The sequence below is a fragment of the Cynocephalus volans genome, chromosome X, assembly GCF_027409185.1.
Source record: "Cynocephalus volans isolate mCynVol1 chromosome X, mCynVol1.pri, whole genome shotgun sequence".
NCBI classification, from domain to species: Eukaryota; Metazoa; Chordata; class Mammalia; order Dermoptera; family Cynocephalidae; genus Cynocephalus; species Cynocephalus volans.
In genome coordinates, this window is record NC_084478.1 from 1,569,035 (window position 1) to 1,576,810 (window position 7,776).

Genomic DNA, 7,776 nt, shown 5'->3' on the forward strand with positions numbered 1-7,776 from the left:
AAATGGGGGAATAAACAGTAGCATGGCCAACGCCATTTTAGGTGGCTCTGCCATTTTAGCCTGAAAAGTCCCTATGGGGAATCCAGGGTGGGGAGGGGCTACAGGGCTACCCACAAAATTAGCTTATGTACCGCTGGCTTGCTTGCATTGGCTAGATTGTGTCAGGTGCAAAAAATTCTCGCCTATCTAAAAATAAAAGCTGCGAGAGGTTTCAACTCGGGGCTGCGCACTTCGATTGGCCTGCGTAGCCCTGGCTGCCAGAAATAAACTCTTTTCCCTTTCCTATCACCCGGTTCTCATGGGCAAATTTCTTTTACCTGTCAGACGTTGGCCATAACAGCTTAGAATAAAATCTCAACAAATTTCAGATTTTGAAAAGCTGACAAATATCCCAAACATCACAGGATCCAGAAAGGTAACATTTGTATTAATTAACTGCCTGATACCATCATATTTTGCCTACAATCTCTGCTCTTTGATCTTATCCTCATAGGATGACAACTTTGTCTGATCTGTACAAGGACTAGAAGAATAATTCAGTCTTTGCTGTAGCACAGCTGACCAAAATTTGTTGATTATTGAGAGCTGAGAAGCTTTGCTTTGATTGCTATGATTTCTTATTGATAATGTCATGCAGCTAAGATTTTTGTCACATGTGAGGAAACCTTCAGCAATTTTCTCTAATATTAAAACCATAAGATTTCATAATGTTATTTTTTCTCACATAATAATTCATCTCAATCCACTTCGAATTGACAACACTCATTAAGTTGAGTTGGGTCTTGATATTCTCAGTATAACAGTCTTTCATACATTATATGCTGTCTGTATCGGCGTAATACTTTTTGCTAAATCAGCAAGAAGCAAAAGCCTTTTCTCCAATGTGATCCTGCAATCCACTCTTTGTTTGTCTGATTATCAGACAACCCAAGGGCCTATGCATAAATTTGATTCCACAATAATCTTTCCTCCAAATGACTTACTCCTTTTGGTGTGCCCAGAACAATTTCCATTTGCTTATCAATATCAGAGCAATTTTATTGGACTTTGTGGCTCATCTTTTTTACTTTTCTTTCACCCTCTATATTTTTTAAACTAAATTTACTCTTGGTTCATTGGGAAATAAACATCAAGTTGATCAAGGAACAAATCTGAGCTCTGCAATTTGTCTCTGGATTTATTGATGTGTTTTCAAACCGCCTTTTCAAGTTGCACTAAAATGGTCTGTTTCCAACTCACTTTCCCTTGGCTGGATCTTCAGGGTGCCCATGGCCACACAGGGAAGGGTGAGAAAGGGGTGATCCTTCCTCAAATCATGTGCCTGCGTGACTCTGCTCCTAGGACCTCCCTTCCCCCACCCTGGTCTTAGATCTTAATCAAAGCAGAGAAAGTCTCAGAGCCTGTGCATGGGGCTGCTTCAGAGAGGATGAAAATTTCCAGGAAGCATCCAACAGTGCCCAAGGTCACCGAATGACTCCTTTTGTCAACAGTTCCTTATTTCTGCATCTGGTGTTGGGTTACCACCTGCCAATAGTCCTTGGAAACCAGCGGTGCCCTCTGAGTCTCAATCCATCCACCCATGGGAATTTCTTAAGCACCGGGGCAAGAATGAACAGCTGAGGGTGTTGGATGGTAAAGGAGGTGAAAGGACCCACCTGAACTGTCATTTCTAAATCAGGGAAAAACGGAGGCTTGCTCCAGGTCAGGGCAGCACATTTTAGGGCCACCCATTCTTTCTGTTTGCTCAGCATCTGAACCCCAACCTATTTGGGGGGTGCCCCCTTATGAGGCAAAGACCCCTCTTCTTTATAGAAACAGAAAGTGGCAAAGGTTTATCTCCCCAACTCCCTTGAAGCTACAGCAGGAAGGATTTAATGGTGCCACCCTGCAAAAAAAGAAAAAGATATGTGTATGTTCTAACCCCAGAACCCGTAAATTGAACTGTATTTGAAAACAGGGTCTTTGTAGATGTAATTAAGTGAAGGATCTTGAGATGACAGGACCTGTATTACTCAGGGTTTTTCAGAGAAACAAAACCAAAAGAATATCTGTCTATCTACCTATCTATGTATGTATCTATCTATCTGTCTGCCCATCCATCCATCCATCCATCCATCCATCCATCCATCCATCCATCCACCCTCCCACCCACCCACCTATCTGCCCATCTATTCATCCATCCACCCACCCATCCATCCATCCATCCATCCATCCATCCATCCATCCATCCATCCATCCATCCATCCATCCACCCACCCACCTGTCTGTCCATCTATCCATCCTTCCATCCATCCATCCATCCTTCCATCCATCCATCCATCCATCCATCCATCCATCCATCCATCCATCCATCCATCCATCCACCTATCCACCCATCCATCCTTCCATCCATCCATCCATCTGTCCATCTATCTATCTATATATCCATCTATGTATCTAGAGATTTATTGTAAGGAATTTCCCATGAGGTTATGGAGGACAAGTCCCAAGATCTGCAGCTGGCAAGCTGGAGAGCCAATGGCATAAATTATAGACCAAGTCTGAGGGCTAGAGAAGGCCTGTGCCCCAGCTCAAGACAGTCAAGCAGAGAGAGCAAATTCTCTCTCCTCCTCCTTTTTGTTTTATCCAGGCTCTCAATGGATTGGCTTATGACCACGAACATTGGGGAAAGCATCTTCTTTACTGAGTCCACCAATCCAAATGCTAATCTCAACTGGAAACATCTGGAAACATCCTCACAGACACACCCAGAATAATGTTTGACCAAATATCTGAGCACCCCATGGTCCAGTCATGTTGATACATAAAATTAACCATCACAATATCATCCTGGATTTGGGTGGACCCTATATCCAATGACAAGTTTTCTTATAAGAAATAGAAGAGGAGACACACAGAGGAGAAGCCACATGAAGATGGAGGCAGAGACTGGAGTGATGCAGCCACAAGCCCAGGGACACCTGGAGCCACCGGGAGCTGGAAGAGGCAGGAAGGACCCTCCCCTGGAGCCTCTGGAGGGAGCTCGGCCCTGCCACACCTGGATCTCAGCCTTCTGCCTCCAGAATTGGGAGAGGACACATTTGTATTTTAAGCCATGAAGGTTGTTGTATATGGTATGGCAGCCACAGGAAACTCATATATCGTTATAGAACCCCCTTCTCCAATTCATCTGTACAGACAGGTCTGAAAACAGGAGCTATAGGGAATCTACTGCATAATGTAGGGTCTCCTCTCTCCTTGACTGTGTGGGAATGGCCAAGCCATGCAGTCTGGAGAGACCAAACACAGACCGTGTTCTCGAAGGTCCCACCACCCTGGAGACTTGGATGCCCTGGCCTCATGGGGTTGTCCTGGACACCTCCTGGTGCCAGATCTCTGGCTTGCAGCTTTAATCCAGGTAGAGCTGGCCCTTCCAGTTGTGGGAGCCTCCTCCTCATAGTCTCACCTGGGTGTGGGGCATGTGCCTGAGGACCCAGATGCTGCAGAGGTCCCCACGGTCGGGGTCTAACGTTGCTCCCTGGGTGCTTCCTCCCTTCTGATGTCACCTTGTGAGCTGTCCCGATGCCTTGGAATTTTGAGCTTCCCCCCGTTGTGCACTTGTATCAACAGTAGCATTACCCCTTCAAACACCGGGATTGCAACTTCATCATCTGGGAGCCTATTTTCCCTCTTACCCTTCAAGCCTCGTCAAGTTTGGCAACTGCCCTTTATAACCCCCAGACAGTTTCCATTTCTACCAGCTGCTTTTCTCTGCTCCTCTGCATTGCAAGCTCCCAGGCTGAGATGTTTTTAGGATGAGTTGAATCAGCCCCTCTTTTCTCTGCTCTTCCACCTGCTGACTGTGCAAGTCAGATGAGCCACTCCTCTGTATTGCAGACTTGAGACAATGATAGTTTCCTTCTTCCCTGCTCACCCCAGATAGAACAAGTGATGACAAAATGCTTTGAGATCACTACAGCAAACCCCAGGTGGCAGAATGCAAGACACCAAACAATCCCTGAACTCTGTAATTGTTTTCCTTGGTGACCCTGTGGACCGGTTCTTTCTCATGTGCATTTTTCTCCTGGCCCCGAGCATGTCATCTATTGCCAGCTTCATGCAGTCTGCTCTGTCTTCCATGAGCCAAAACCCTGGTTCCCTGAGGTTCTTAGTTAGCATCACCCTCTGGACTTTCTGTGCCTCAGCTCTTTACCTAACCTTTGGTAAAGACCTTTACGCTGCTGTCCCGGAAGCATCTGCCTAGTGCAGCTCCCATCCCTGGCAGAGGGTGGTAACCATGGAAACAGAAGACCTTGCAAAGGAGCATCCCTGAGGGAGAATCACGGATGAGATGAATGCTCGGGCGTGATGTGCACTTTATACCCAGCTTTGTCATCGAGTCTGCACGGATCACTCCCAGCCTGCAAAAAGATGAGAAAGATTCTGGGAATGTCTCCCATCCACGGAGCCTTAGAAGAGGATGGCTCCTGCAATTCCATGCATCACACGTAGCTGTGATTCAGAATAGTATCTATCACTTTTTTTCCAGTACCATTCCGTGTCTGGGTCCCCAAGCCCAACCTCAGGTGTGGTGACTCGTTCACTGGGAGGACTCCCAGGATGCAGCATAGAGTTCTACTCACACCGTAATTTCTCAGAGTTGAAACTACAAAGCAAAGTCAGCAAAGGAAAACGACAGGTGGGGCAAGGTTTGGGGAAGGCCAGGCAGAAGCTTCCAAGTGCCTTCTCTGGTGGAGTCACACAGGAGGCGCTTAATTCTCCCAGCCATGAGTTCTGACAACATGTGTGAAATGCTGACTACCAGGAACATCCATTAGGGACCCAGCACACAGAGTGTTTTGGGGGGCTGGTCATGAAGGCACCCACTGTCTGGCACCTACCGATATCCCGGGCCCCCAGATTGAAAGCAGGTGTTCAGCATAAACCACATTGCTTCTGCAAACAGCTCAGGCACCATGAGCCCCTCTTATCAGTTAGGAAATAGTGAGACCCCTCTGAAAGTTTGAGTTCTTGGATGCCAGCTGAGAGCCAACCTTGCTAACAAGCCTTTCTAAAGAGAGTAGCCAGGCCAGCTCTACGAACTATTTTCTGTGCATATCTCCAAGGCATTTACTCTAAGTTTCCTTTTTATTTTAATCTCTGTAGAGGATTAAAGAGTGTTCCCCCCACATTCATGTTTACTGGAAGCTCATGATATGACCTTAGAAATAAGGTCTCTGTGAATGTAATTAAGCTAAGATGAGGTCATACTGGAATAGAGTGGGCCCTAAATCCAACAACTTGGTGTTTTTATAGGAAAAGGAGAGGGCACACAGAAACACACACAGGGAGAAGGCTATACGACCACAGAGCAGAGACTGGAGTGATGCTGCTACAAGCAAGAAATTCCAAGGACTGCTGGTAGCCACTAGAAGAGGCAGAAAATGGATTCTCCTTCTGAGCCTCCAAAAAGGAAACGACCCCACTGACACTTTGATTTTAGACCTTTGACCCCCAGAAGTGTGCGAGAATGAATGTTTATTATTTTAAACCACGCAGTTTGCAGTATTTTGCTACAGCAGCAACAGAATCCTAATACAGGATCTCTAACTATGACATTGACTTTGGAGTGCTAAGAACTTTGCCAACATGGCCTGGTTTCATAAAAGTAATTGTTGCTTTGGCTTCTTTGAAAATGTGGAGTTTTGTTTTCCCTAGAGCTAAAGACAAAAAGCTGTTGTATCCCGTTTACCATTTATCTCCCAACTGCTCGCCTGACCCAGAGCTGTAAGAAGGCTAATCTCTTCGGAGATATTGTAATGGCTTTCATGCAATTTGACGTCTGTGTACTTAATTTATTCACTTATGAAATTACTTTAAAATAGCAAAATTAAGCAGGATTTTTCCATTTGGACTAGCTTAGTAAGAAGAGCAAAAGAACAGCATGTTCCTGTTCATAATAGCAGCCAAGAAAATTTGACTAGACTTCATCGATTTAAGAGAAGCTCTCGGAAGAATCTGTTACTAAATGATCCAGAAAATGTCCTTTGCAGTCAGGGTCTGTCTCCAGGAAAAGCAAACAAACAAAGAACAACAACAACAACAACAAAAAATAGAAAACTGTTGGAGGAGTCTTTTTGTGATGAGATTCTATTTGCATTTGTCAAATATCTGCAATATTCTGGAATGTAGGACAAGCTGGAAATTACATACATTAGCCAGGATGGGGGTGTTTTTTTTTTTTTTTTTCTCGAAGGATAAGAGTAGTTAAGTGTAAGCATTTTTCCTGGGACACAGCCTAGCTCAGGTCTTTCTGTAGAATGTTGACTTGTAGGGTATCCAAGATGGACAGAGCCTTAGGCATTATCCAGCACACCCTCATTTATCTTACAGCTGGGCACATAACTTGAATTGTGTGTGCTCCATCATGGTGAGGAGAATGCAAGTTATGGTAGGAAGAGCAGCCCCACAAGACAGTCTCGTGGCCTGAAGTCTTGCTTCTTTGTTGGACATGGTTAGGAGTGGGAGTTGATTGATGGCTGAGGCTTTATTGAAAGCTTTGGAGTTTTGCATGGTTGTATGGAAAAAGATTAACTCAGTGGGCTTGGGTTGTTCAAACCCTGAATATGACTGACCCTTGACTGGCTCCTGGAAACCAAGCTCGTGGAATGTCCTAACTTGTAGAGCCTTGGGCCACACTGTACCAGTTTGTTCAATACATTTTATGGTGAGGAATTGTTTCCCTCTGGGAGTCTGGCACTACTGTAACTGAGGTCAGATACGCAGGTGCTATCTGCTTATGTAACAAGCCCCCAGGAAAAACCCTGGAGCCGCAGGATCAGGTGAGCTTCTCTGGTTGGCATCACTTTGCATGTGTGGTCACACATCATTGCCGGAGGAAGTAAGAGCATCTTGTATGACTCCACTGCAAGAAGACTCTTGAAAGCTTGTGTTTATTTTCCTCTGGACATTACATCATGCACCTTCTCCCCTCACTGGTTTTTCTCTGTGTCCTTTTACTGTAATAAACCATAACTGTGAGTCTGACAACTTCTGATTCCTGAGAATGGTCTTGGGGACCCCTGACACAGTGATGCAATCTGATTTTAAGTCACCCATAGTGGGGTTGGAAGATTGGCTGAGAACACGGAGAAGGGGCTAAAGGATACAGTGTTTTGTGCTTCCCAAAGGATCAGGGCTGCATGCTCCGAATTCTTACATTAGCCCACAATTGGGGAAAACCATCTAACATGAAGCTTAGTTGATAATAAAGTGCTGAACATCTCATGTAATTTATTGACTGCTGCACTGCAAGTGGAGAACAGAGTGGTTGGATGGGTGCTCATAGCGCTACTGAATGCATAACGCTTTTGCACCTTTGTAAAATAAAAAAAAAAAAATCAAACCCATCGTAAATCACAGATTGTACTCTCCGACGTGGTCTCAATGAAAGACACCATCCCATCCACCTTTGGCTGGTGATACTGTTATTACGCCCACTCCGCAGGAGCAAAAATAGAGACACAGGGAGGTCTCATGGCCAGTATAAGGCAGACTTGGGGTTTAAGTTCAACCGATGCCTACGATCAGGTTCTCGCCCCTTCCTACTGAGCAGTAGAGTCAGGATGGAAAGGCTTTAAATCTCAGGCTGTATCCTCAGCACAGGTTTACATGATCTCTTTCCTGGGAGTTGGAGGTTGACTTCATACCTAGCCATGCCCTGTGCCTGGGCTGTGCCCGAAATGCTCATTTTTCTTGTCTGAGGGTTATGCGTGAAGGTAGATTCTTCAAAACGGG